The sequence below is a fragment of the Mesoplodon densirostris genome, chromosome 1 (genome assembly GCF_025265405.1).
Source record: "Mesoplodon densirostris isolate mMesDen1 chromosome 1, mMesDen1 primary haplotype, whole genome shotgun sequence".
NCBI classification, from domain to species: domain Eukaryota; kingdom Metazoa; phylum Chordata; class Mammalia; order Artiodactyla; family Ziphiidae; genus Mesoplodon; species Mesoplodon densirostris.
In genome coordinates, this window is record NC_082661.1 from 170756359 (window position 1) to 170781642 (window position 25284).

Sequence of the window (25284 nt, forward strand, 5' to 3'; positions counted from 1 at the left end):
AAGGTAGCAGTGAAAATGTGGTTAAAGCATTCACTGCCAACAGCCTGGGTAGTGGGATACAGGAACCAGAAGTTGGTAACCTGTTAACTGATTCTTGTCCAACCTTAAGGGTGGAGAGAGGTGTCCAGAGTTCAGCTCATCAGACTGATGAGCCTTCTCAGAGGTACCAGGTGCAGTGCAAGGGGATTGGGCACTACAGGAAGAGGGGTAGCCCCAAAAGCAGAGGCAGAAAGTGCTGGAGACAAGTTCCCAGTGTTGGTGAAAGGCAGCCCCTCTTTGTGGAGTGAGGCTGTGCCTGGGCCAGGGTCTTTCTCCAACCAATGTCAGCACTGGCCCAAGAAGACTGGGACTCAAGAATGTCTACCATTCAGCTCTTGACAAATCTGTCCCTGTTGCTGTCCCCACACAGTGTGCCAGGTGTCAATTCAAGGGTAATAATAACATGAACAACAATAATAAATAGTCTCTCAGCATTGAGTTTACCACTGAGCTTAGGGTTTAATATGCATTAGCTCATTTAATTGTCTCAAAAACTCTATCAGGTCAATTGCCAGATGATAAAACCAAGGCCCAAGGCTTGCCTAAGGTCACACAGCCGATGAACAGCAAAGCTGGAATTGGGACTCAGGCCTTCCTGATTCCAGAGCCCATGCTTTTTAAATTAGATTCTACCATCAGCTTTAGCGTCCAGACTTTGATCTCCACCAATAAAGAGGGACAAAGACAATGTGGGCAAAAGCCATATCAGGTCTGGTCCGGCCAAGTCATTGTGTCTTGTTAGAGTCGACCGCTGGTCCAGCCCCAGGGTTTCTGTTGCCCCAGTGCAGTCAAGGAGGCCAGGGGTGGCTGAGGCTGCCAGCTCTGGTGACTGCAGAAATCCCAGGTGGCTGTAGGGACGTCATGGGTGCTCTCTGTTAGGCCTGCCTGCAGGGTCACCTGTGTGTCTCATGTTGGCTTTTGCACACTGATGTGGCAGGACCTGTTCTGCGTCAGCCGCGCTTGCCTGCGTGGGTATGTGTGTTTGTGGTGGGACCTTGGCTCACTGCCACATCCGTGCCCAGGACACACAATCTGCCAGGACAGAGCTGGGCCCAGCACTCAGGACAATTGCCCAGCCTTTCCTGAGCTCCTACTGTGTGTCAGGCCTGTGCTAGATAAAGCTCTACCTTCGTCCTCAGTGGAACAGAGTGGACAACAGAAACGCTGTTGACCATTTAGGGTGACCAGGGCTACGGCTAAGGTTTGCAGTGAGATACCAGCTCTGCCTGGAGGTTCATGGGAGACCTCAGAGAGGAGGAGTCTGAGTGTGGAGCAGGGAAGGTTTCCAAGCAAGCGTGTAAATAGTGGGAATATTCCTTCCGGGAACCCCGAGCCCTTGGCAAAGGCAAGCACTCTGGGTGCCTGAGGGGAGGGGTGGGAGATGTGGCTGCAGCAGGTGGTGAAAGACCTGTGTGCCAGGCTGCACAAACTTGGACTTTATCTGGAGGGCAAGAAGAAGCCATCCAAGGCTTTTAGGTGACATGCTCGGATTGGCATTTTGAAAGATCATACTGGTGGCAGTTGGGAGGCCCGGCTGGAAGAGGCAAGACTGCAGACGAAACCAGTCTAGGAACGTGGATAGATGATAAGACCAGATATAAGGCAAGGGCAAGCAAAGGTTGGAGGTGAGGGGACAAATTCCAGACATGATGAGAAAGTAGCATCTGTGGGGCATGGTGACCAGGCAGGTGAGGGGGAGAGGGGTAAAGTGTCAGGGAGGGCTACCAGATCGCTGAAGTGGCCACCTGGGCCAGTGGGGTGCCACTACCTGGTATAAAAATACACCTGCCTGGGCCTCCCTGGTGGCGCAGTGGTTAAAGAGTCCGCCTGCCGATGCAGGGGATACGGGTTCGTGCCCCGGTCTGGGAGGATCCCATATGCCGCGGAGCGGCTGGGCCCGTGAGCCATGGCCGCTGGGCCTGCGCATCCGGAGCCTGTGCTCCGCAACGGGAGAGGCCACAACAGTGAGAGGCCCGCATACCGCAAAAAGAAAAAAAAAAAAAAAAAATACACCTGCCTGAGAAGATAGACTCTTCTTCATCTAATCATTCAGCAAACATTTATTGAACACTACTATGTGCCAAGCACGTTGTAGGCATTTGAGGATGCCACTGTGAACAGACCAGGAAAGCTTCCCACTCTCTTGGAGCTTATGTTCCAGTGGGTGAAGTCAGACAATAAGCACAAATCAGTGAGAAAAGAAGGAGCTCTGACATGGCGAGGAGTGCTCTGAAGAATATGAGTGCTTTGACCTAGAGTGCCAGGCCGACTTCTCTGGGAGAAACAGCAGGCACGCTGAGGGCCCACTATTCTTTCAGGGGCCCACAGAAATGCTGTCATTTTCATTTATTTTAAAACCAGAAGAAAAAAATGAAAGTAATAATAATGAGTATATAATAATGAATCCAGCCTGGGTAATATTTATCTTTATACCAACACAGTCATAAAATAGAATTTCTCATCACTTTTTATGGAGGAGGGGGCCCACAAGTGTCTTAATGTGGCCTTGAAGAGTGTCTGGGCCTGCTTTGGGTCAGGTGACCATTGCAGGCCTCTCTGATGGATGATAGAATGTGAAAACCCCACATACTACCTTTCTCTGAAGCTCAGACAGGGTTGAGGGTCCATATGACAACAGTAAGGACCCTGATGTTAGTGAAGGGACATCTTGTTAAGGTCAAAGGAAACAGCTTCAAATTTATAACCCCAAAACCAGAGTTCAAGTTCCAGCTCTACTATTTACCAGCTGTGCAACCTTGGATAAGTCACTTAACCTCTCTGGGCCACCTCTCCTCATCTCCAAAACATGTCTGCTATTTTGGGCCAGTGCAGGGCTCCCTGCCTTGATGGCCCACTCAGCACGTCTTTAGGGATGGAGACTGGGGTACGGATGGGGGACACTTTCCCTAAGCCCTTTGTCACCCTTCATGGTGCTCAGGCCCAGCCACACCCAGCTGGCAGCCATCCATCAGGCGCTGAGCTGGGAGCAGGAATTCTCTAAGCCCTCAGCCTCCACCACTCCCAAGATATTCTTGGGGGGCTGGTTGCCCCTTTGAGGGAGGTCTGAGGGGTGTCATCACCTGTGTCTCCTGTGTCCAGCTAAGGACCGGGCACTGTGAGGGGTCTGGGGAAGGTCTGAGCCCAGGGGAGCTGCCATTCCTGAGTCAGCATGCCCAGGGCTGCTAATGAAATCCAGATGTCAGACGGAAAACAATCATCGCCCCCACCCATCTGGCAGCTCGGGTTTCTTGGAGATTGCAAAAGAAGAAAAATAGAGCAGTGAGAGAATCCAATCCTAGAACAGCTGAAACCTTAGAGGTGGGATGTGAATAGTTTCAGGGTCTTGCTGGGGGAAGGGCAGGAGGCAGGGGGAAAGTGAAGGCTGGCCCAGGTCCCCCCTGTCCCCAACCCAGTCTCTGCAGCCCCTGGACCCCAGCTCTTGCACCTCTACCCAGGCCAGAGCAGGCTGGTCCCTGTGGGGTGTCCAAAGGAGGCAGGGAGGGCCATGGCCGTCAGCCCATGTCTGGCCTCTGCCTGGGGTTTCCAACCCCTTGTTGTGGCCCTGACCTCCCTGCAGACCTGGGTTTCCTATGGGGCCACAGTGGCTGAGCCTGGGGAGGGGACGGGCAGAGAGGGACTGAGGGTATGCAGGATTTCCTGTGCAGATCCTCTGGGCAGGGACCGTTGATTAGTTCAGAGACATCCATATACTGATGGGGAAACTGAGGTTTTCTCACGGCTCTGGTCAGGACTACAAGTTATGAAAGATTAATCATAGGAGGAAGGGAAGGAGAGAGGGAAAAGAAAGGAGGAAAGGAAGGGTGGGAGGGGGAGAGAAGGAAGGAGGGGAGGACAAACAGTGTCATTTTATGATTCCAGTGAGGAAGGACTGGGCCCAGGGCAGGTGGCCTGCATTGTATGTAACAAGTATCATTGCAGGGGCTTGCTCCAAATTTCGGGGTCTGGGCTCTGATATTCCAGTGCTCAGCACAGAACCTGGGATGTCGTGAGCGCTTGGAGGATATTAGCTGTGACGGATGTTGATGGGGATGGTGTAGTGCCTGCTAGTTGGTGTCGGTGCTGGTTTTGGGGTGGTCCCCGCAAACCCTATGTTGTGACCTCGGTCTTTCCTCCCTCCCCTTCCGAGGCCCTCACTTTGTGGCATGGTGGTTCAAAGCAGAGCCCTTAAGCCAACCCGCCTGCGTTCAACCCCCAGCACTGCCTTGGACTAGCTGTGTTAATGACCATCATTATTGTTATGCCTCAGCTCAGCTGTTCCAAACTCGTTTGAGAAGTTCTAGAGGTCTAAGAAAGCGTTTCAGGATTGTGGGGTCATCAGAGAGGGCTCTGATCCTCCCATCCCACCCTCATCCCACAGGATGGGCTGCCTCTGGGATGGGCTGCAGGAAGGCCATGTGATGAGGCTGGGCTTTCTCAGGAGCCTTGGGATAGGGGCTGGGACAGGCTCTGATGACTTTGGGTCATGTAGGTTGGCTTGAGGGATGAGAAGTTAGGAACTGGGTCCTGGAGGCTCCACTCTAATCAGCGTGGGTGCTTTGGGAGGAGGGACGATGGGCCATGGCTGGAAAGTGTCAAGTGCCACCTGTGGGCTGTCAGCTCCCCTCTGGCCAGGCAGAGGGATGGACCCGCCAGTGCTTGCCCTGGCAGAGACAGTGGGAGCAGCTGTTGGGAGGATGGAGGGACAGGGCGTGGGGGCTCGTGTGGCAGTCACTTTTACATCCTTCCTTCTGCCCCAAGCCTGGCAAGAAAGAGTCTGAGAGGGCCAGTTTCACATCCTCAGCTGCCAGTTCTTCTTTTAAATGGACCACAGGTGGTGACTCAGGGCCCCCAGGAATCTCGCCATGTCAGTTGGCTTCACCTTCTGAATCCTCTGTCTCTGGTCTCTGAAGGACAGGGATGTTGGCAGAGCCTGGGAGCCAGAGCCTGTCCCTGGTCCTTTAGCCACCTGCAAGGCCTAGTGGATGGAGGGCTGGAGCAGAGCAATTGCATCCTTGGGCTGAATAGCTCTAAGGTGTCACCTCCTCCAGGCAGCCTTCTCTGATTTCCCCTTTCCTCCAAGCTCAAAGGGACCATCCTCCCGAGCCTCAGTGAGCTGGGCTCAGAGCTCACTTCTGCCCTTCCCCAGCTGTATCTTTGTGTATGTTGCACAACCTCACCCAGGCATCTGTGAAATGGACTCACCAACTTCTTGGGTATTTGTGGGAAACGTGTGGGCAAAGCAGCTGATACTGTACTTGGCATCCCACAAGCACTCAGTCAATGGCAGCTCTTGTTAGTATTACTCGCTAGGTTGCTGGGCCTCCGCGAGCCTTATCTGCCCTCATTTATAAAGGGAGGCTCATGAGCCTGGCTTTATGGGTTTGACGTGAGGTGGGTGAGAGGCAGCCTGGGATGCCACGGGCCCTGAAGCCTCTTTTTTCTTTTCCCTGCCCCACCCCGGCCAGGCCACTTAACCACACACTCAGGTGCACCGCACACCCAGGACCCTCCAGCTTCTGTGCCTCAGCTCATGCCATCCCCCCAGCCTGCAGTGCCTTTCACTAACCTCTTTTTCCCACCCCCCTTTCAGAGCCCAGCTTGAACTCATCTCCCTGGAGATGCCTTCCGCAGCCATTCCAGGCCCACCAGCTCTCCTCTGGAGATCCACTTTCCATGATCTGCACCCCTATCCCAGGACCTGATTCTAAGGCCTCTGATGGCTTCTCACCTGTCCTGCCTCCCCACCTTGTCCCCGGACGACAGGTGATACCCCCTCATTGTGTGGCTCTGTGCCCTGCCCTGGTCCTGGAGTGTGGCCTCAGCCTGGGCCCCGGGAGGTGGTCTTGGCTATTTGCCGTTTGAGTTCTGCTGAGACTCTCACACCCTAGGGCTTTGCCTGTGCTGTGCCCTCAGCTGGTAGTTCACTCTCATTTCTCCATCTTCTCCTCCAAGCTCAGCCCAAATGTGCCCTCTCCCATGGAGCGGCCTCCTGTGCCTCCCGCCTTGCTCCTACCCTGCTTTGCTGAGCCCTGCCTAGCCTGGGGCCAATCCTCACACAACCATCTCTCCACTTCCCGGGTGCCTACCCCAGGTAGGGTCTGTGTCTGCTTGGCTGGCAAGAGGTCATGGGCTTTGGGGTCAAAAGCCTTGAGCTCTTATCCCAAGCCTATGGCTCAGTAGTTGTTCAACTTTGGCCAAGTTGACCCTGCCCCTGAGCCTTCACACCCCCGAGTGCATGAAATAGGGTCAGCCATTAAGCCCATCAATCAGGGCTTCTGTGAGATCCAGAAACAATGGGACAGGCAAACCCATTTTGAAAACTATAAAGTTGTACTGTTTGCCCCACTGCCCAGTGAGCAGCCAAGCACAGGCCCTGAATACAGCAGGCGCTCCCCAAATGTGTGCTGAATTGATTAGAGGTGAGCAAGTGGGCTTCTAGGGTGGGTGTGAGCCCGGAGGTTGCCGTAGCTCCTGCCCTCATCTGCTGGGGGGTCTTGGAGGCACACCTTGATGGCAGCAGTTTCCCTTCCCACCACATCTGGGTGGCCCCTCAGGATGGAGCCTGTACCCCATGGCTTGTCTGGGGTGAGAAGTGGCTCAGTCTCTGGGTTCCACGACTTGGTACCATTGACCTGGCCTGCCTTTAAGATCTGGGCTTCCTTCCTCTCACTCCTGCCCCACATCTAAGATTTGGGCTACAGAGAAATCAGGCAGCAGATACAGGGAAGTTACGCCCATGGAGCAGGGTGGGGAGCCTGGAGAAATGCGCCCCACCTCGTGCCTGGCCTGCAAAGCGCCTCCATCTCATTATCTCATGGAATGCTCACTCACTCTAGCCTGGGCGTGTCTGCGGTCCATCTGTCCACCTTCTCCCACTTCATCTTTCCCTCCCTTCCTTCTTTTATTTTGTAATGAAGTGTCATGGAGAGGTTAAGCAACTTGCCCTTGGTTCCACAGTTGATTAGGATCAGGCCAAGTCTGTCTGATCCCAGGACCCAGCCTTTTCCACTGTCTTCTCTATCCTTGAGAACAGCCCCATCCACCAGGACACGCTGTGCATCTGCTGTGCTCTGGCCCAGGCAGAAATCAGGCTGCGGGAGGGAGCGAGCCTCCTAGCTTCCTCTCTGCCTTGCATCTGCACTTTGTGCGGGAGGTGAGTGTCTCTCATCCCACAGGTTAAAGAGAGGCGTGTCCTCAAGCACGATAACAAGGGTGTAAAAGCAAACACAAGCCCAAACTCCCCTCCACCCCCGCCTGCTGCCCCTGCTCCTTGGTGGGGAGTGTGAAGCTTAAACAGGGCCGTGGTCTCCTCCCACCACAGGCCTTCTGAACCCTCCCATTCGCCGGTCCCTCCCTCCTGTGTGTTCCCAAAGGACCCTCACACAACCAGCTTAGTGTCTTTGTCTTCTCTTTTGACTATGATCTGGGGCAGGGTCAGGGTGGGGGGAGTGGGCAGGAAGTCCATGCAATCACCAGCACAGTGCCTGGCACATGAAAGTGCTGCTTCGATACTGTGCCCCCAACATCTGCCATGGCACCTGCCGCAGAGCTGGGCCATCATATGGAGATGGTATTAACAGTACGGTAGCTGACACTTACAGGGAGAGTTCTCTATGTCCCAGGCTCTGCTCTAAGCACTTTATACATATTGACTCATTTAATCCTCACACCAGCCTTCTGTAGGCTCTTATTATCCCCATTGTACAGAGGAGGAAACTGAGGCACAGAGAGAGTATGTGACTTGCTCAGGGTCACACAGCTCAGATCCAATCCCAAGCATTCTTGCTTCAGAGTCTGTGAGGGAGGAACGGAGAAATAAACAAGACTCAGCTGGGAGGTGGGAAAGGAAAGGAAGGCAGGGAGTGAATGTTGGCTGAGCAACCTCCATGTACCAGAGACCATGCTGAGTCCTGGCACATCATCCATGTCCTCAGAGATGTCAGTTCTCCCAGTGTCACACAGGAGCCAAGGGCAGGGCGAGGATTTAAGCCCAGCAAGCCTGGCTGTAGAGCCTGGCTGATTCCTAACCCTCTGGTCCACCAACCGAGGCCACTGAGAGCCAGATCAGTAGCCAGCACAGTTCAGTGAGGGCCCCCCGGGGACCCCCAGGAAGCCTCAGAGCACAGGAGCTGTCTGGCCTCTGCCTCCAGGCCCACACAGTTGAGTGGAAGGCAGGATAGGGAGTTGCTGTGTCAGGCCACTCATTGCCAAGGTGTGTGTGGTTCTGACCAGCCACGGAGGAAGAGTTTAGAGGAGGCACTGTAGCCAGGTGGGTGACCTTGAACAAGCCCCCTGCCCTTGCTACACCTCAGTTTCCCCTTCTGTGCCATGAACCCAGCGATATGCATCCTGTCTGCCCCTCAGGGCTGCTTTGTGGATCTCATGAGCTAACAGAGCTGGAAATGAATTGCAAACCAAGCCAGACAAAAGTAAAGGGTTCTTAGGAATAAAACATTTTTATTTATGAACATCTAAAGGCTTGCTTCTCAAAGTGTGGTCCGTGGACCAGCAGCAGCATCCGGAGCTTATCAGAAATGCAGGACCTTGGGCCCCATTCCAGACCTGCTGAATCAGAATTGGCATGTTCACAAGCTCCCAGGTGATTCGTGGGCATGTTAAAATTTGGGAAACACTGGTCTAAGGACCATCTGGGTTCCCACTTCCCCATTCTTTGAGACTGCCTTTTGGGTTTTCTTTGCATAGTCCGGTAGGGGTTCTTGGCTGGAAATCCCCCATCTCGTTGGAGGAAACACTCTGGCCCAGCAGGACCCCTGCCCTGCTAGACTGCTTAGGAGCTGTGAGCATATCTGATTAAAACTGCAATCAGGCAGAGGCTGTGAGCCTCTGCTGCTCTGGCGGGCTCTGAGGAGTGCCACCCCCATCATTTGTTTAGGAGTTCAGCTCCCACAGGAATCCGCAAGGCCAGCCAGACCTGCTACAGGGACCGGGGAGAGGGGCACCCTCAGCTGAGGTGCAGGAGGACTGGGGATTTCCTCTGAACAAGTAAAGGGCATTTGTACCCAGATAGGCTCCATCTTCATGCAGGAGGGCAAAGGGCTAACACTGCAGCTGGAATGTTTCAGGTTAGACAAAAGAAAGAACTTCCTAATTGATTGAGAACAATCTGGCTAAGGCTGCTGAGGGCTCGCATTCCCTTAAATGTGTGGCCATGTTGGGTGAGGTCAAGAGGCAGAGGCAGAGGCAGAAAGGATTCGCAGAGGTTCTCTGTCCAGCCTCTGCCTTGACACCATTTTCACTTAGAGAGGTCAAGGAACTTATCTACGGCCACTCAGCACGCTAATGCAGCAGGGACTCCTGGCCTCTGACTCCCCATTCCTGGGACCTTCCTTCATTACAGGCCTCCCTGGAGGCTGGGGATTGACCTTGATGACCTCCACAGTACTCCTCCAGCCCCCCTGGAAACCACCTGGAGGACTTCAAGCATGAGGGTAGGGGGAAGGGAGGGGCTGGCTTTGTGAGCCTAGCAGTTTCTGTCCTGGCCTGCTTGGTCCCCAAGACCACTGGGGATGCCCCTGGAGCAGGGGGACTCTAAGGCAGACACAGAGAGTTGGGCACAGGGTCCCTGGAGCCCAAAAGGTCCAGGTGGAGGTAGAGCACGGCCTGAGGGGCCTGACCTTGGTGCAGAGGGTAGAGACCACTGCTGTATGTTCTGGGGCCAGCTACTTGCATTCTCTGTTTCCCTGTCTGTGATAAGGTGGTGACGTTTACCAGATCAGTGCTTCTCAACTGGGACTTCACAGTAGAATCACCAGGGGATTTTTTTTTTTAGTTTGGTGTTGGACATTCTGATTCAGTAGATCCAGGGTTGGCCTCGCCATGGGCATGTTTTCAGCTCTCCAGGTGATTCTGATACACCTTTGCCCACGTCTGAAGTGGAGCTCAGGCAGGTATTGGGGAGGGCCCCTGCAGGTGAGTAAAACCATCTTTGTCCTTCTGAGATCCTGGGGATGCAAGATTAGAAGTTTCCATGAGATGGAAATGAACATTCCAGGAGTTCCTGCTTCCAACACTGTACGAAGTTCAATCCCAGATTTCTTAGATCCTGTGATTACCAAATTTTATTATTCTGGGAAACGAGGCTTCCCACATGGGATGATACTGACACTTGGTTGCTCTGAGTTTGTCAAGAGTCTGAGGTTCCTGTAATCATTCCATATCTAAATGGTGGGATTCTGAACTCTCCCACGTTTTCTGTTTCAACGTGCTGTTATTCTTGTTCTTTGAAATGAAGATTCTCCATGTCTATGATTCTAACACATTATTATTCTGAATTTTAGAGATTAAGAATCTAAGCTAAAAAAAAAAAAGAATCTAAGCTATTATGGTACTACCATTTTTTAAAATTCTAAATTCAGCAACTCTGTGATCCATCATTCCACCCGGGCTCTTGGCCGCCAAGACCCAGAGCCTGGCCTTTGTCTCCCCCAGACAAGGTGGTGATTGTGTAAGCTTGGATGCGTGCCCCCTCCCCTGCTTGGCCTGGATGGCCTCTCTGGGGGGAAGAGCAGGGGTGGGGAGAGCAGGGACCCCACAGAGCTCTCTCTGCTCTAGCTCTCGCTCTGTCACTATCAGTAGAGGAGTGGAAGGTAGAGCAAGGATGAGGGGCGTGTTTGACCGCACAGCGGGAAGGGCTACGGGTTAGGTACGTTGCAGCATCTCTTGTTGGCTCAGTGCATTGGCCCTATCTCACAGCAGAGCAGTCAGTTCCCAGAAGGTCAGCTGTGACCCAGACATTAGAGGTTATTGCATCCAAAGCATCTCCTCTAAACCCACACACACACCCTGACTCCAGATGGGAAAACTGAGGCCCAGAAATAGGAGGTGACTTGCCTGGTAGAGCTGGTACCCAAACCCAGACCTCCTCGCTAAGCGTCCAGCTACTGCACATGTCTTCCATCCCGTCCTTCTAAGGCCTTGCTTTTTGCACAGAATCATCAACCTGCTATAGCAGCCAGTCAACTTTTGGGTCCCCCTGAAGTGACAGGGACCAGTCTCGCGACATAGGATCCCACACTCACAGCCTGTAGCCTGGTGGATTTCACCAGGCCCAGGAGCGGCTCTCCCTGCCCAACGTGACCTCCCCTGGCTGTTTCCTGCCGGCCAGACCACACCGTCTTCTGTTTCATTGCCCCAGGACTGGTGCCACATGCGCCGGCACACGGCAGCCTCAGAGACCAGGAAGAAGAGGGGGAGCTAGGAACAGGCAGGTGTAGGTTGGGGCCACCACTCGCTTACTGTGTGACCTTGAGGAAGTCCCTCCTCCTCTCTGGGCCCGTGCGTTGCAACTCCCAGTTACTGTAAGGATTACACGAGACCCTGTATGGGAAAACCTGATGTGCTAGGAAGGGGCAGCGGCCAGCCTCACCCACTGCCAGTTCCTCATGCTCAGCAAAGAGCCAGGCTCCGAACAGCAACTTGTGTTTGTTGAGGGAGACTGAGTGGATTTATTTATATTCACTGAGAGGATGAAATTTGGGATTCCAGAGACTTTCCTGGGTTTTCAGAAAGTTGGCAAGATAGAGGGGAAAGAGTATAAAGGCCTTGGGCATGTGAAATTTTAGACAAGTGTTCATATAATGCTGAGGAAGGCGATGAGGTCTACCATTTACTGAGTTCCAACTATGTGCCAGGCACTTTGCATTCATGAGCTCATGAACTCTTCTCAACTCCCCAGCCGATAGATACTATGATTCCCACTTGAGCGATGGGAAACCGAGGCTCACGGAGGTTTAGAAACCTCTGCAAGCTCTTGCTGCCAGTAATGGTAGAGCCAGGATTCGAACCCAGGTCTCAGAGCTGCACAGCCAGAGCTCTTTCACTTTGCACTTGGCTGGCTGAGAGGATGTGGGGTCATGGGATAGACAGTGGCCAGGGACTAGAAAGACATTTTCCAGGCGACATGAGTGGTTGCATTTTTCTCTTCCTTCAGCATGATTCTCCCAGTTTTCCATGCACTTATTTTGATGGATTTGAGAAATCCAGAGCTGCCTGTGGTTGCCCAGCCCTGGACCTCCCCCGACCTCTCCCTGGCCCACTGCAGCTTGTGGAGTTGGGTGCAGAGCGAGGGGCTCTGTGCAGCCACACACATGGCGCACATACCCGGAGCTCCAAGTGTGCGTACTGCACACACACCCCTCTCCAGTATGTGGTGCACATGCCCACACAGAGGCTCTGCCGCTGCTGGGCCCCAGGGAGCTGCCAGGTTGATGGGAAGCTCAGTGAACATACCTCCCTTGGGTCCCAGACAGGTTTAAGGAGCCTCTGCTACCCTCTTGACCACCTGCTTCCCTGTCAGTTGACTTAAAATGGAGGTGGCAGCTCATCTTAAGGTGTGTGCCCCGGAGAAACACCTGTGCATGTCATTCCTTTGTCATTTCTTTGGGCGCTACGTGAGCACCTGCAGTCTGCAGACACGTGCCCGCCCAGGCTCAGTTCAGGGCCCAAGCTCACTGCCCTTTTGTGGGCAGAATAAGAAGGCTTTGCTCCATGGCTTCCACATGCCAGTCTTCCACACCGTTCCTTCTCCTCCCGCAATTCTGACCTTATGGGCTGCTGGGAGTGAGGCAGGGGTGGGAGAGATGGGCCAGGACCCATAGGAGCACATGTGGGTGGGCTTCAGGGACTGGAGACGCTGGGCTTCCGGGGGGCTTGCCTTGGGTCCCTGAACTGAGTACTGCCCTGGTGCCACCCCTGGGGAGGAGATGTGCCCTCTTGGGGATGTGGCTGGTGTCAGGTGGCATGGTGCTCCTCTGGGGTTGAGAGACCCTCTCAGGGAGCATGGCCGGGTCCCAGGGCTGAGAAGGTGCTGGGAGAGCTTCTGGAAGTGCCCTCCACTCCTCCCTCTCTGCATGGGCCTCAGGCTTTCCCCTAGCACTGGACTTGGATTGGGGACATCTGAGCTCTGTCCTACCCCTCATGGGCTGTGTGATGCTGGAGGTCCCCTCGCCTGCCCCGGAGACCCTGCTAATCACCTGCTGAGCACACTGAGAGGCTGGACCACGGAGAGCCCAGGGCACCTTTCCCTCCGACTCCAGCTCCTTCCTCTTCCTCCTGAGTTTTATCCCTCCTTAAGACTCAACACTTCTTCCATTGACTCTTCCTGCTGGGCTCTGAAGAATCGTTCCAGGGCCTAGCAGGCAACTCGAGACTGTGGGCAAGCCTTGAACCTGAGCGCTCATGGCCCGGCGTTTCTAGCTTGCCCCTTCCTGTAATGAGAGCCTTTTGCTCACCTGCAGGGGAGTGTGTGTGTGTGTGTGTGTGTGTGTGTGTGTAATTGCAGCACCACACCAGGGTATCTGGCTCCCCCTCCACATCAGCCCTGTGGTGGCCCCTCCCCCTGGGGGCAGCTTGTACAGGCTCAGGTGACAGGTTTATGGGCAACTCCTGACTTCTGAGGGCAGGCCCCTGGGAAGGAGCTGGGCAGGTAGTTATGACGAGGCTTTTCCATCCATCACTGCTGCCTGCCGCCCAGTCCTCCTTCCGTCCGTCACCTCCCCCTGCCCTGCCCTCCCCCAGTTAGAGCCAGGGCTGTCACCAGCAGAGGGGGGGGACCCTGGCCCAGCCGTCACAGCCAGGCAGGATGGCTGAGGCTTGACCCCTGGCTCGCCCTCCCCCAGGGCCACCCCAAGTCCTGTGGACGGTACCTCCTGTCTGTCTCTGGAGTCCCTGCACCTTTGTCCTCTCTGCCACCCCTCCCCAGACCACACCATCGCCTCTCACTAGCCATGTGGCTGCAGCCCCCAAGGTGTCCTCATGTTCCATGTGCCCCTCCCCCCATTCAATCCATTCTCTAAACCCAGCCAGAGACTTCTTGAAACGCCAGGCTAACCTTGCCACCGCTGATTTTAAATCTTTCCCTGACTTCCTGTGACTCCCACGCTAAAATCCAACTCGGCAGCATGGTCCCAGGGCCGGTGTGGGCTGGCCTCCGCTGGCCTCTAATCCTTAAGCCCTCCACGCTTCCTGCCATCCCAGCCCTTTGCGCAAGCTGCCCGGTCCACGTGGATCCCTCTCCACGTTAACTTCACCTGGCTCTTCCTGTACTTCCCGGGGCCTCCTCCCCAGCCACCCTGGCCACATGCCCCCGACACACAGGGCTCTGCCCTCCCAGAGCACACCTCTCGGTGTGTAGATGCATGTTCAAGTGTGTTACTTTTATCTGTTCCTTTAGCATGTATTTATAGAGCACCCACGGTGTGCCAGGCACTGCCCCAGGCACTGGGGACAGTCCACAGTGAACAGGAAAGACAAGGGAAGAATACAGCTCACGCGGTGTGGGACGCCCTACAGTAAAGACACAGATGCAGATGGATGCGCTGTGGTGTTCGGGTGTGTTCAGAAGGCTTGTTTGGGACAGCCTCCCTGAGGCATCAGCAACCTGAATAGAGATAGAGGAAGCAGGGAACAAACAATGCGGAGATCTGGGGGAAGGGCGCTCCCGGCCGAGGGGACAGCAAGAGCAAAGGCCCTGAGATGAGGCAAGGCTGTGCTTGGCCTGTCTGAGGAAGAGCAGGAGCGCCAGAGTGGCTCCCCTGACAGCTCCTGCTCAGAGGGAGCGCTGGTTGGGAGGAGAGGGGTTGAGGCACGGGGGTGAGCACATCCCCAGCGCCGCTCTCCCTTCTCCCGCCTCCTCCCCCAGCTGGGCAGCCCTCCCCTGGGGGACATAGATGGGTGCTTGTCTTGAGGGTCCCCCTCCCCTCGCACTGTCCCTCAGAACACTCGGCAGCAGGGACAGGAAGTGTCGGCCCTTGCCTCCCAGCTGCCCGGGTGGGACGCCACTGAGCCGGCCAGCCTGCCCGAGGAGCGACAGAGGCCCTATTGAGCCCGCTCTCTGGACCGGCAGGGACAATAGCCACACTGAGAACCAGGAACATCGCCGGCATGCTTGTTCAGGAAGTCACCAGCCTGCTGCCTGCCCCCCTCCCCATGCCTCCCCAGCCCTCCTGACTTTCTCCTCTAGCTACTTATTTCAGGATGATGGTCATGTCCAAAATGATCACTTTGTCCTTTACCTCCTCCCCAGAGGCTCCCTGCTCCGCGCCAGACCCATGCAGGGCCTGAGGATGAGAGAGGAATCCTACATGGTCTCTGTCCCTGGGGAGGGGGCTGGGAGAAGGCAAGAGGCACACAGACTGAGCGGGGTACCTCAGTGCTTCCTACAGAGATGCACAAAGTACAGGGGGCAAACTGGGTCCCAGGGGCATGTCTGCCAGGAAGGCTGGCTGGAAGAGGAGTGTCTCTGAAACCATGTGGCACCGGCGGGGCAAGACTAGCATCTATTACAGACCCAGAGGTGGAAGGAAGCAGTGATTTCTGCCTTAGGGCAAGCCAAGGCTCATGCCACGCCAGACTCAACCGCTGTCTGCTTCTTCAGCCTGTGTGCTGTCTGCTTGCGGAACACTTGCACTGGAAGGACCTTTGGGGATCGCCTAGGCCTGGAATGCCAGCACAAGTCATGTGTGTCCGTCACCCCCAGCCCACGGCCATGGCAAGGCAGATGGCACCATAATTACATTATTCTTGCCCATCAAGCTAGGATGCTGCTACAGCATCTTTCTTAACAAAGTGCTCCGATAGCAAGTTATTGGACACGCAAGATGAAGTATTTGCCTTTCCTGTCATGTTCTCATTGACAGATGGGGAAACTGAGACCCAGGCAGTGAAGGGGCTTGTCCCAGGTCACAGAGCACGTTGGTGGCAGCATGCTGGGGCTGGGGTAGGGGTGGTGTGTGTTAAGAAACACTCACCTTAGAATGTAAATTGGTGCAGCCACTGTGGAAAACAGGATGGGGTTTTCTCAAAAAACTAAAACTAGAGCTATTATTGATATATGACCGAGCAATTTCTCTCCTGGGTATATACCTGAAAAAAAACAAAAACACTAATTCGAAAAGATACATGCAATCCAATGTTCATAGCAGCATTATTTACAATTGCCAAGGTATGGAAGCAACTTAAGTGTCCATCAACAGATGAGTGGATAAAGACACTCATACAACACACTAGTAATATAACAAGAAAGAAGCAGACTTTCAGATAGAACAAACTGGTGGTTATCAGTGGGGGGGAGGGGCAAAATAGGGGTTGTGGGGTGGAAGGTACAAACTATTAGGTGTAAGATAGGCTCAAGGATGTATTGTACAACTTGGGGAATATAGCCAATATTTTGTAATAATTGTAAATGGAAAGTAACCTTTAAAATTTGTATAAAAATTAAAAAGTAAAAAAAAGAAAGAAACACCCACCTTACAGTTTAAATTGTGAAACCTCAGAGGCTGGGACAGACCCCACAGTAGTGTTTCCCTCTCTGAAGGCAGGATCCCTGTCAGTCGTCTCTGTAGTAGCATCCCATTCCTTCATAGCTTTCATCACAGCTATAATTATTTGAATGAGATACTTGGCGTTTTTCCTTTCCCACCTGACTGTAGGTTCATGGGGTCCAGCGTTATATCCGTCTTGTTAACCACTCTGCTCTGGTGCCTCATAGATAGTGGGTGCTCAGTGCATATGTGCTGAGGGCGTGAGTGGAAGAGCTGATGGCAGGTGGGATAAATGCACCCAGTAACTGTCCCCATCTCTTCCCCACTCCACGGCTGGCTGCTTGGCCCCCACTGGCCTGCAGAGGACAAGCGGGCCCCTGGGGACAACGTGGGCCAAGGCACCAAGCTGGTCAGATCCGTGCCAGTACATGGTAAGCAGCCAGCCCAGGCGGGGTGGTACCTGAGCTTCCTGTGGGGAAACTGAGGCCCGGGGAGCCACGGTAATACAGGAATCTTGCCCACTGAGCGGGAGCTGGGCTGGCCGGTGCCTCCTGACTTCTAGCCTGGCTCCTGGGCACTCACCCTGGCCACCGGTTCCCAGGTCTATAGTTCCGGGGCTGACTTCCTGACAGCTGGGCCCCTTGGGAGCTATGTGTGCCGGGGCCAAAGCAAACAGCGGTGGTGGGGGGCGGGGGGCGGGAGAGGGCTGCAGGGCCCCAGTTCCTTTGCTTTCCTGAACAGTTGGGGGCCAGAGCCCCCGAGCAGCCAGGCCCCCTGCTCCCTCCATTGTTCCTTGTGATGCTTTCCAGATGCCGAGCAGTCACAGGCTTGGGGCTGGGCCAGGAGAACCAGGCCAGCTCTCCTCCAGCACCCCACCACCACCTCCACCACCAGTTCCACTTTTAAAGGGATGGCCCTTCTGCTCACCTTGGGCTGTTGTCCTGCTAAGCCTAGCAGCCTCACTGTCCTGCATCCAGACCAATTGCTGGGGTGAGGAGCCCTGGGCTCCATTCCCAGCTCTGACCCTAACTTCCTGTATGGCTTGGGCTAGTTACTTGCCTTCTCTGTGCCTCTGTTTCCTGGGCTGTAGAATGGGCATGAGGGAAGGGGGCAGTGTGGAAAAGACAGTATGTGATTGACACTCCTACTTTAACAGACTGTTACCAGTATCACCTAAAGCAGTGGTTCCCAAAGTGGGTCCCTGGGCCAGCAGCCTCAGCATCGCTCAGGAACTTGTAGAAATGCAGATTCTTATGCCCACCCCAGACCTATTGATTCCAGAACTCTAAGGATGGGGCCAGCAGCCTGTGTGATAACGATCCCCGCAGATGGTTCTGATGCATGCTCAAGTGTGAGTAATAACCTGTGCTCCAGAATTAAGAACTTGGGCATCTGGAGTCAGAAAGATGGAATGTGGACTTCGCAGCTCTGTGGCTTTGGAAGTGAGCCTTGGTTTCCTGGTAAGGAAAATGGATGGATATTGCTATACTGTGTGTGGTGGGTTTACTGTGCTGATTAAATGAGACAGATAGCACACAGCTTGGTCAGCCCAGCTCCCACACCAGAGCTCTTCTGGGACAAACGCTCCGTGAGGGCAGGTCCTGTGCCTGCCTGGCTCACGCCACCGTCAGCACTTTAAAGGAGCTGCCTCAGAACCCTGACAAAGGGGCATGTGTGCACTGCTTCCCCTCACAGGAGTGTAATGGGCCCTAGTGCTGCCTGGGTCTAGGCACAGAGTGCACGAGATGAGCCACAGAGGGGGCCGAGAACAGAGTGGTCCCTACAAGCAGGAGCAGTCAAGGAAGGCTTCCAGGGGGATGTGCAGCTTCCACGGGATTTTGTTGGGAGATGAGGTATGCCAGTTAGTGGGACTGGCATGCAGAGGTGGTGTGAGAACGAGTACCACCAGCCGGCCCCCCTCCTGTAATGGGCACATTCCCCTCCCCTCCCTTCTCGGCACACGAGCAGGTTTATTGTTACGTGGGGCTGCCCACAGACAAGGGCGAGGACACCCCGGAAGGTCAGAGCTGGGGACCATAGCAGAGGTGCTGTGGTGTTGTGGGAGTGAGCCAGGCCTGGGTTTGTATCCCAGCTCTGCTGCTTCCCAGCTGTGTGACCTCAGGCAAATCTCCCAACCTCTCTGTGCCTTGGATTCCTCATCTGTAGGGGTCGTAGGGAGGATGGAATGGCTGGTGAAGGTAACAGTGCACGTGGCAGGAGCTGTAAGGGTTTTACAGCTGTGCCCAGGGAGGGCAGTGGACCATCTGGGGCTGTACAGTACGGCTCCGTCCTCCTGACTGCTACAGAGCCTGCCGTGCTGAGCACCCCTGCTCTTGGAGACAGTGGGGAAGGGATGGTTTTGCACACTTCTCCTGCCCCTGGGTGAAAAAGCAAGGTCAACTGCAGCATGGGCTGTGTGGGTGGGAAGTGCCTGGCTTCCTGGCCGTGACCCCCTAGAAAAGTCACAGAAGGGCAGCTCTTCCTCTTCCAGGCCCCAACCCTGAAGGGGAGAACACGGGTAGATTTGTGCCATGGTCTGCTGCCCTGCAGTGACCGTGAGAGGTACACGTATGCCTGTACGCACACAAACACACATGCATTTACAGCCATGTGCACCCTCCTCCCCAAGGCCCATTCTCTGAGTTTCAGTACCAGCCAACACCGTGGAACCACGGTAGAAGCTGGCAGACGCCTGGGCTGGCCTCCAGGAGCCTCTTAACCCCTGCTCTGCCCAATTGCAGTTGCCACAGATGACCTTGAAACCACTCCACAGCCTTCTGGCCCTCGGCAGTGAGGGAATTGGATAACAGCCAGGTAGACTGGGATCGAAAGCCTGCCACTTACTTGCTTTGTGACCTTGGACAGGTGACTTAACCTCTCTGGGCCTCTGTTTCCTTTTCTGGAAACAGGGTCACAATGAAGCCACCTACAAGTCAGGCACGTGGCCGGCGCGGCACTCAGTGGACACTCCCCACGGGCAGTTCCCGCCTGTGACTGTCACCATCTCCTAAGTGTCTCAAACTCCAACACTCACCTGATGAAAGTTCTCAGAGGTGGGCAGCTTGCTTCTCTTCCTACCCCCTGTGACCAGATGAGGAGATGGAGGCCCAGGGAGAGGAGCAATTGATGTGAGGACGGAGTCGAGGCTGGGAGCTGGGCCTGCAGCTTCTCACCACCAGGCAGCCGTGGGAGCCTCAGCCCCAGCTCCGGCCAGAGTGGCCCCAAACTGCTGACTTCAGCGTTTCATCAGCCAGGGCAGATCAGATTTCTGTTCTGGCACTTGGCCACCCTCCACACCCTTCCCCCATCGCTATTTTTGAGCTGAGTTCCCCTGTCCTCTCCTCCCAGGCTGTGACCCTCACACCCAAAGCATCACTGTAGGCTTACCCACCGCCTTCCTGCCCCGAGCCCTGCCCCCAGGACTGGTACAGAGCCTCCCTCCAGCCAGATGGAGCTGGGCTGGTTACAGCCACATCCAGCCGGGTCACGTCTGGCCAGGCCTCACCAGGGATGGCCTCAGACACAGAGCCAGGGACCAGACAGTCTGTGGAAATGGCGCTGGTGGCCTGAGGCGGCCCTCCAGAGTGCTCAGCGCAGCCCAGGAGGGGCGTCCTGAGAGTGAGTCAGCCCCAGCATTGCTACCTCCTGCTTGCGTGACCCCGACTCCGGCCCACACACCTCACCCATCACCGGCACTGCCCATACCACTGTCCCCTCCAGCTGTTGATGTGCTCTGAGCCCCACCCCGGGTGCTCCGAGGAGATGCTCCGAGAGGGCCCTACGTGGCCCCAGCACACTCAGAGACTACTGGGAAACAAGACCAAAGAAACAGCAGTTTTCAGAAGTTCTTTACATTCAGGATGAATTCTCTGGCATGCTGGATCATCCCTGGCATGCTGGAGGCCGGGTCAGGGCGGGACATGACCCACAGCCAAGCGAGTGGTGTAGACCACAAAGTCCCCTGGGAGTTTGGGGAGCCAGGGCCTTCTCTGGGGGAGGCAGTGGGAGGGCTCTCAGCTAGCGCTCGAGCCTGGGACTCAGAGTGGCGTGAGCACCCTGAGGAGGGCAGTTAACCCTGTCTGGGATGGGGGAGGCCAGAGGGGGTGGCCTTGGAGCTTGGCCCTGGATACGTGAGCGTTCACCAGGTGGAGAAATGTTTGGGGCGGAGGTGACAGCAAGAGCCCAGGCATGGGGGCAGAGCGGGGCATGTCCTTCGCAGGAAATGGTTTTGTTGTCTTTGTTGGAGCATGAATTTTGTAGGAGGGAGCAGCAACGATGAGGGTGAGGTCAGCTGGGGAAGGGTCCGAAAGCCTTGAGTGTTTTACCTAAGACTGGGGAGGCTGGCCATTAAAGAACCTGGGGGTGACTCGGCCTGGCTGGACCCGGGTTGTGGCCACAGCTGGGGAGGAAGCACAGTCAGAAGAAAGTGTTTGCTGGGTGAACAGGCCACCCAAACAGGGATGCGCAGGGACCTGGGAACCCGCTCAGGAGAACAAATGGTTTTCAGGGCTGTGTCCAGCTGTCGGCCAACCGCACGGTGGTTGCAGATCTTCCGTCCACCGCATCCACTCCCTACGGCGGTGGCAGGATGAGAGATAGCTGTCTCCCTCCGCAGTCACAGGAGGGGAGGAAAACCCAGGCCTTTTGCAATCGCTCTGATTCGGATGTTTTCCACCCCTTTGGACGGCCCCCCCCTTCCCCTCCCGCCCCTGAGCTCTGATCCGTGCGGTTTGCTAATGGAGGAAAGCCAGAAGCAGGAAACAGATAGCTTAGGGAGTGGCTGTTCATGTGATTACAAAGTCTCTGCTTTCCAAAAAGTTTTGCCTGAGAGCAATTCCAATTGCCTGGCCTTGGGGTGGGATTCGGAGAGAGGGGTTCCTGTGGCGGGGAGGGGCTCCTAGGGGCACAGTGCCCAGAGGCCTGTGGGGTGCCAGGGGCTTCCACACCGCTCTGGGTCCTGGAGGGGCTTCTTGGCCTCTGTCGGGGCGTCCCTCCTGTATCTGTTTTCTCCTTCCCTTTTGGTTCGTTCCCCCCTTCCTCTCTCCCCTCGTCTGTCACTCCTCACCCTCCCCCCCCCCCCGCCCTCCCGTCTTCTCAGTCTCCTGGCTCCCTACCCCTGACTCCTGACGGCTCTGCCCCTGCCTCCCAGCCTCCCCCTGTCTTCTCCTCTCCATCTCAGCCCTTTCCCTGTCTCCACACTTCCACTCCATGCCCCCTCCCCAGGGTTTTCCTGAGACCTTTTCCTGGCACTGTGAAAGCGTCATTGTTCCCCTGCACTTGGACAAACCCTAGTGTTGTGGAATCAGGATGGCATTTTTGCGGTGGCTTTGGGCTGGGAACGGGCCGGGAGGGGCGACAAGGAGGCCGGGCCTTCTGGGCTCACGCTGGGCTGCGGCAGGAACCCAGAAAAGGGGAGGGGACCTGGGGGAGGGGGCCAGGACGCCTGTGCTCAGACAAGGGGGCCCTTGAGGCTCCGGAGGAAACCCAGGGGGACCTCTTGCTGCGTCCTTCCTCCTTCCCAGCAGCCTGCAGGCCACAGGGTCCAGCCCACCTGTCCCTCTGATCGCCTGCTTCCTCTGGGGCCTCCGCCGAGCCCGCAGCTGCCGGGACCAGGCTGCAGAGGCTGAAGCAGCTCTCCTGACCACCTCCCCGGGCCATGTGTGTGGACACGTGAGTGTGGAGGTCTTTGGAGGGTGGCTAAAGCAGTGTCACAGGGCGCAGGGGAAAGAGAAGCATGGGTCCAGGCACTGAACAGGCTTAAGCTCGGATCCTGGCTCCAATGTGGGCCCCACCACTTGCTAATTCTGTGACTTTGGGCAAGTGCTGCCCCTGTCCCCAGCCTCAGTTTCCTCATCTGTCAGTAGGGTTCAGAGTGCTGATTTCACAGGGCTGTTGCATTGATTAGAGATCATCTCACGTGTCCTGCATTGGCCCCATGCCTGTCACCTAGGAGGACTGGGTGAAGAGCAGCCTCTGCCTGAGGACATGGGTCCAAGAGTGTTTCTGCAGGTGTGAGTCTGACTTGGGCCGGAGCCTGAAAATGTGTGTCCGAGGGTGTCTGTGACAGGTGTGGACCACGCTTGGTGAAAGGCTCACACAGGGCTGATCCCTTTGGAAGGCCCTAGACTGTGAGAGCATTCCTCATCTGTCTTGCTTATTTCCATATTCCCGGAATGTTCCACAGAGCCCGGTGCAGAGCGGGTGCTCAATAAATGTTAGTTGAATGAATGAATAATTGCAGTGGTAGCCAAGGGTCGGAGCTCAGAGGTGGAGTTGTGGTCCTAGGAGCAGGCTTGTTCTCTCATTTTCCCACAACCATTTCAGGAGCGGTTGTGCATGAGGTGGGAGGTGTTGCTGTGGTGTCAGCGGACCGCGTTCAAGTCTTGGCTCCACGGCTGTGGGGCCCTGCCTGAGCCCCGGCCTCTGACCGCAGCCCCTGTTTACTCCCCATGGGTCCAGGCTTGAGGGGAGAGACAGCACAGAGGGCAAGGGAGTACCTGTGGGCCTGAGGAAGGAGGGCTCAAGAGAAGACGCTCTGGGAGAGGGGCGCTGCCTCCTCCAGGGAGAGCCCCCAGCCCTTAGAAAGGGTCCCCAGAACCCTCTTGGGCCTTCCAGGAAGGGCCAGCAAGGACGCACAAAGAGTCCTGGGCCCTTCGTTCTCTGTGTCTTCATCTATGGAAAGGGCATCTCAAACCCGGGGCTCTTTCCCTCTCGACTCTAGGCCAGGATCACCTCAGCCACCTGGCCACAGGAGAGCATGCAGACAGGGGGCAAGGGGATCCAGCAAGGAGCCCATCTGTTCCTTGTTTCCTCCCTTGCTTCTCTTGGCTCGGCTGGTGCCTCTCAGCAGGACGCACTGTGGGGTCAGCCTAGTGTTCCCTGGCAGAGGGCGGGAGCGGGAGGGCGGCTGCCAGGCTGTCCTATGGGCCTCAGGGAGGAAAGTGAGCCTGCCCAGTTGTCAGTGCCACATTCATTCAAGAGATGGGGAAACTGAGGCCCAGAGAGGGGAAGGGGTGCCCCCAGGGCCACCCAGCATGCCAGGGCCTGTGACAGTAGCAACACTTTCCTGTTTCTCACCATCCTGGCCGGGGGGGTTCCTCATCTTAACATCACCTTCGCACACTGCGGGGCAATTGAGAGGATGGGCTTGAGTCAGCGGCCTGGGTTCAAGTCCAGACTCTACCACCTGCTGGTAGTATAGCCTTGGGTGAGTTACTTAACCTCTTCATGCCTCGGTGTTCTCATCTGAAACCTGAGACTAAGCATACTTGACTCATAAGGTGATTGTACAAAGGGGGTCTGGCTCTGACAAGACACCCAATGAGTATGGCTATTACTGTGTCCCAGAGCTTGGCCGGGCACAGGCAGGCAGAGGTGGTGTGGCCAGGGCTGGGGCTGAGGCCTGCAGCTGGGGCCCATAGCCGAAACCGTGATCCAGAGAGCAGAGGCCGTGCGTCCTGGGACAGAAGCCAGTGTGGAGTCATGATGCACAGGGCATGGCCTCAGGTCCTCAGCACCCCACCTCACTGCCCCCTCCTGGGCCAGGGTCCCTGGGATGCTCTCCTTCAAGCTACCAAAGATGACAATGTCATCTCCCTGCAAAAAAGACTCAGTCTAGGGACTTCCCTGGTGGTGCCGTGGTTAAGAATCTGCCTGCCGGTGCAGGGGACAAGTGTTCAATCCCTGGACCAGGAAGATCCGAATCCCCCATGCCGTGGAGCAACTAAGTCCGTATGCCCCAACTACTGAGCCTGTGCTCTAGAGCCCACAAGCCACAACTACTGAGCCCATGTGCCACAACTACTGAAGCCCACACACCTAAAGCCCAAGCTCCGCAACAAGAGAAGCCACTGCAATGAGAAGCCCGCACACGGCAACGAAGAGTAGCCCCCACTCGATGCAACTAGAGAAAGCCCACGGGCAGCAACGAAGACCCAACGCAACCAAAAAAAAAAAAAAAAAAAAAAGACAGTCTTAAAGGGGCCAAGAGGAAAACAAACTTCACTCTGAAGCCTGACTCACTCCTGGTGGGACTTCAGGAAGCAAGGGCAGGGAAATGGATGGGCACAGTGACCAGCCAGACTCATGTCATGTGATAGGTGTGGGTACTTCCAGCTGTCCTCAAAATTGAGGGAGCAAATGGGATCCAGGGGGTGGGAAGTCCACTCCATGGCGGGGGGGGGGGGGTGGCGGGGAGGGCAGCTCTACGGACATGAACGTGGTCCAACAGAACCAGCAGCCAGAGGTTGGCCACTGCCTGGCACCCAGGCCCCAGGGGACAAGTATGGACAGAGCTGCCATCTCTGTCTGGTTCCCACCACCTTGGAAAAGCACAGGGCTCCCCCTTGTGGGCAGGAGGGGCCTGCAGGCCAGGGAGTCGGCTGATGGACCATCATAATTTTCTCCATCAAAGTCATACCTACTCATTCAAGACAATTCATTAATTAGAGCAGAACATCCTGTCTCCTGGAGGCAACCTCTGAACACTTCTGACTGATCTCCTGCCGGCCCGTTCCTTGCACATTTTTCCTTTTTACAGTTTTACTCTGGGAGCAGTCTATATTCAATCGCTTATCCTGCTTTCTTTTTAAAATGTTTTCCCAAACCCTTTTTAAAAAACCTCATAAATATTTTAATGGCTTTGTTGTCATTTGTCCAATGGGTGTAACGCCATTTAGGGAACCAAGGCATTAGTTGTTTTCCAGCCTGTCGCTGTCATAAACAACGCTGTGATGGATATCCTTGAACATCCTTGTGGTCTGCACCTCTGATCTTTTATTTCCTTAGGATGGTCGCCCAGATATAGATTTGCTGAGAGGGAAGGAATGGAACTTCTAAATTTTGAAACCTTACCACCAAGTTGCACTATAGAAATGCAGTAGGAGATGTACTTGTTCAAGCCCACCCCCAGCAGTGTCTGAGAGTGTTCCCTCTCCACACCTGCCTGGTTGGCCTTTAGCAGCAA

General features: G+C 55.4%; 1 protein-coding gene and 1 long non-coding RNA gene across 5 annotated transcripts in view; one reads left to right on the forward strand and one right to left on the reverse strand.

Annotated features, from left to right (window-relative positions):
* The window catches only part of ZCCHC24 (zinc finger CCHC-type containing 24), a 70597-nt gene that overhangs the window by 20023 nt on the left and 25290 nt on the right, over positions 1-25284 (forward strand). The window lies entirely within an intron of this gene.
* On the reverse strand, positions 13851-19603 carry LOC132497922 (uncharacterized). Its single transcript, XR_009533640.1, has 3 exons — positions 19354-19603; positions 15807-15921; positions 13851-14437 (listed from the first exon to the last, which is right to left on the reverse strand). It is a non-coding gene; the product is annotated as an uncharacterized LOC132497922 (long non-coding RNA).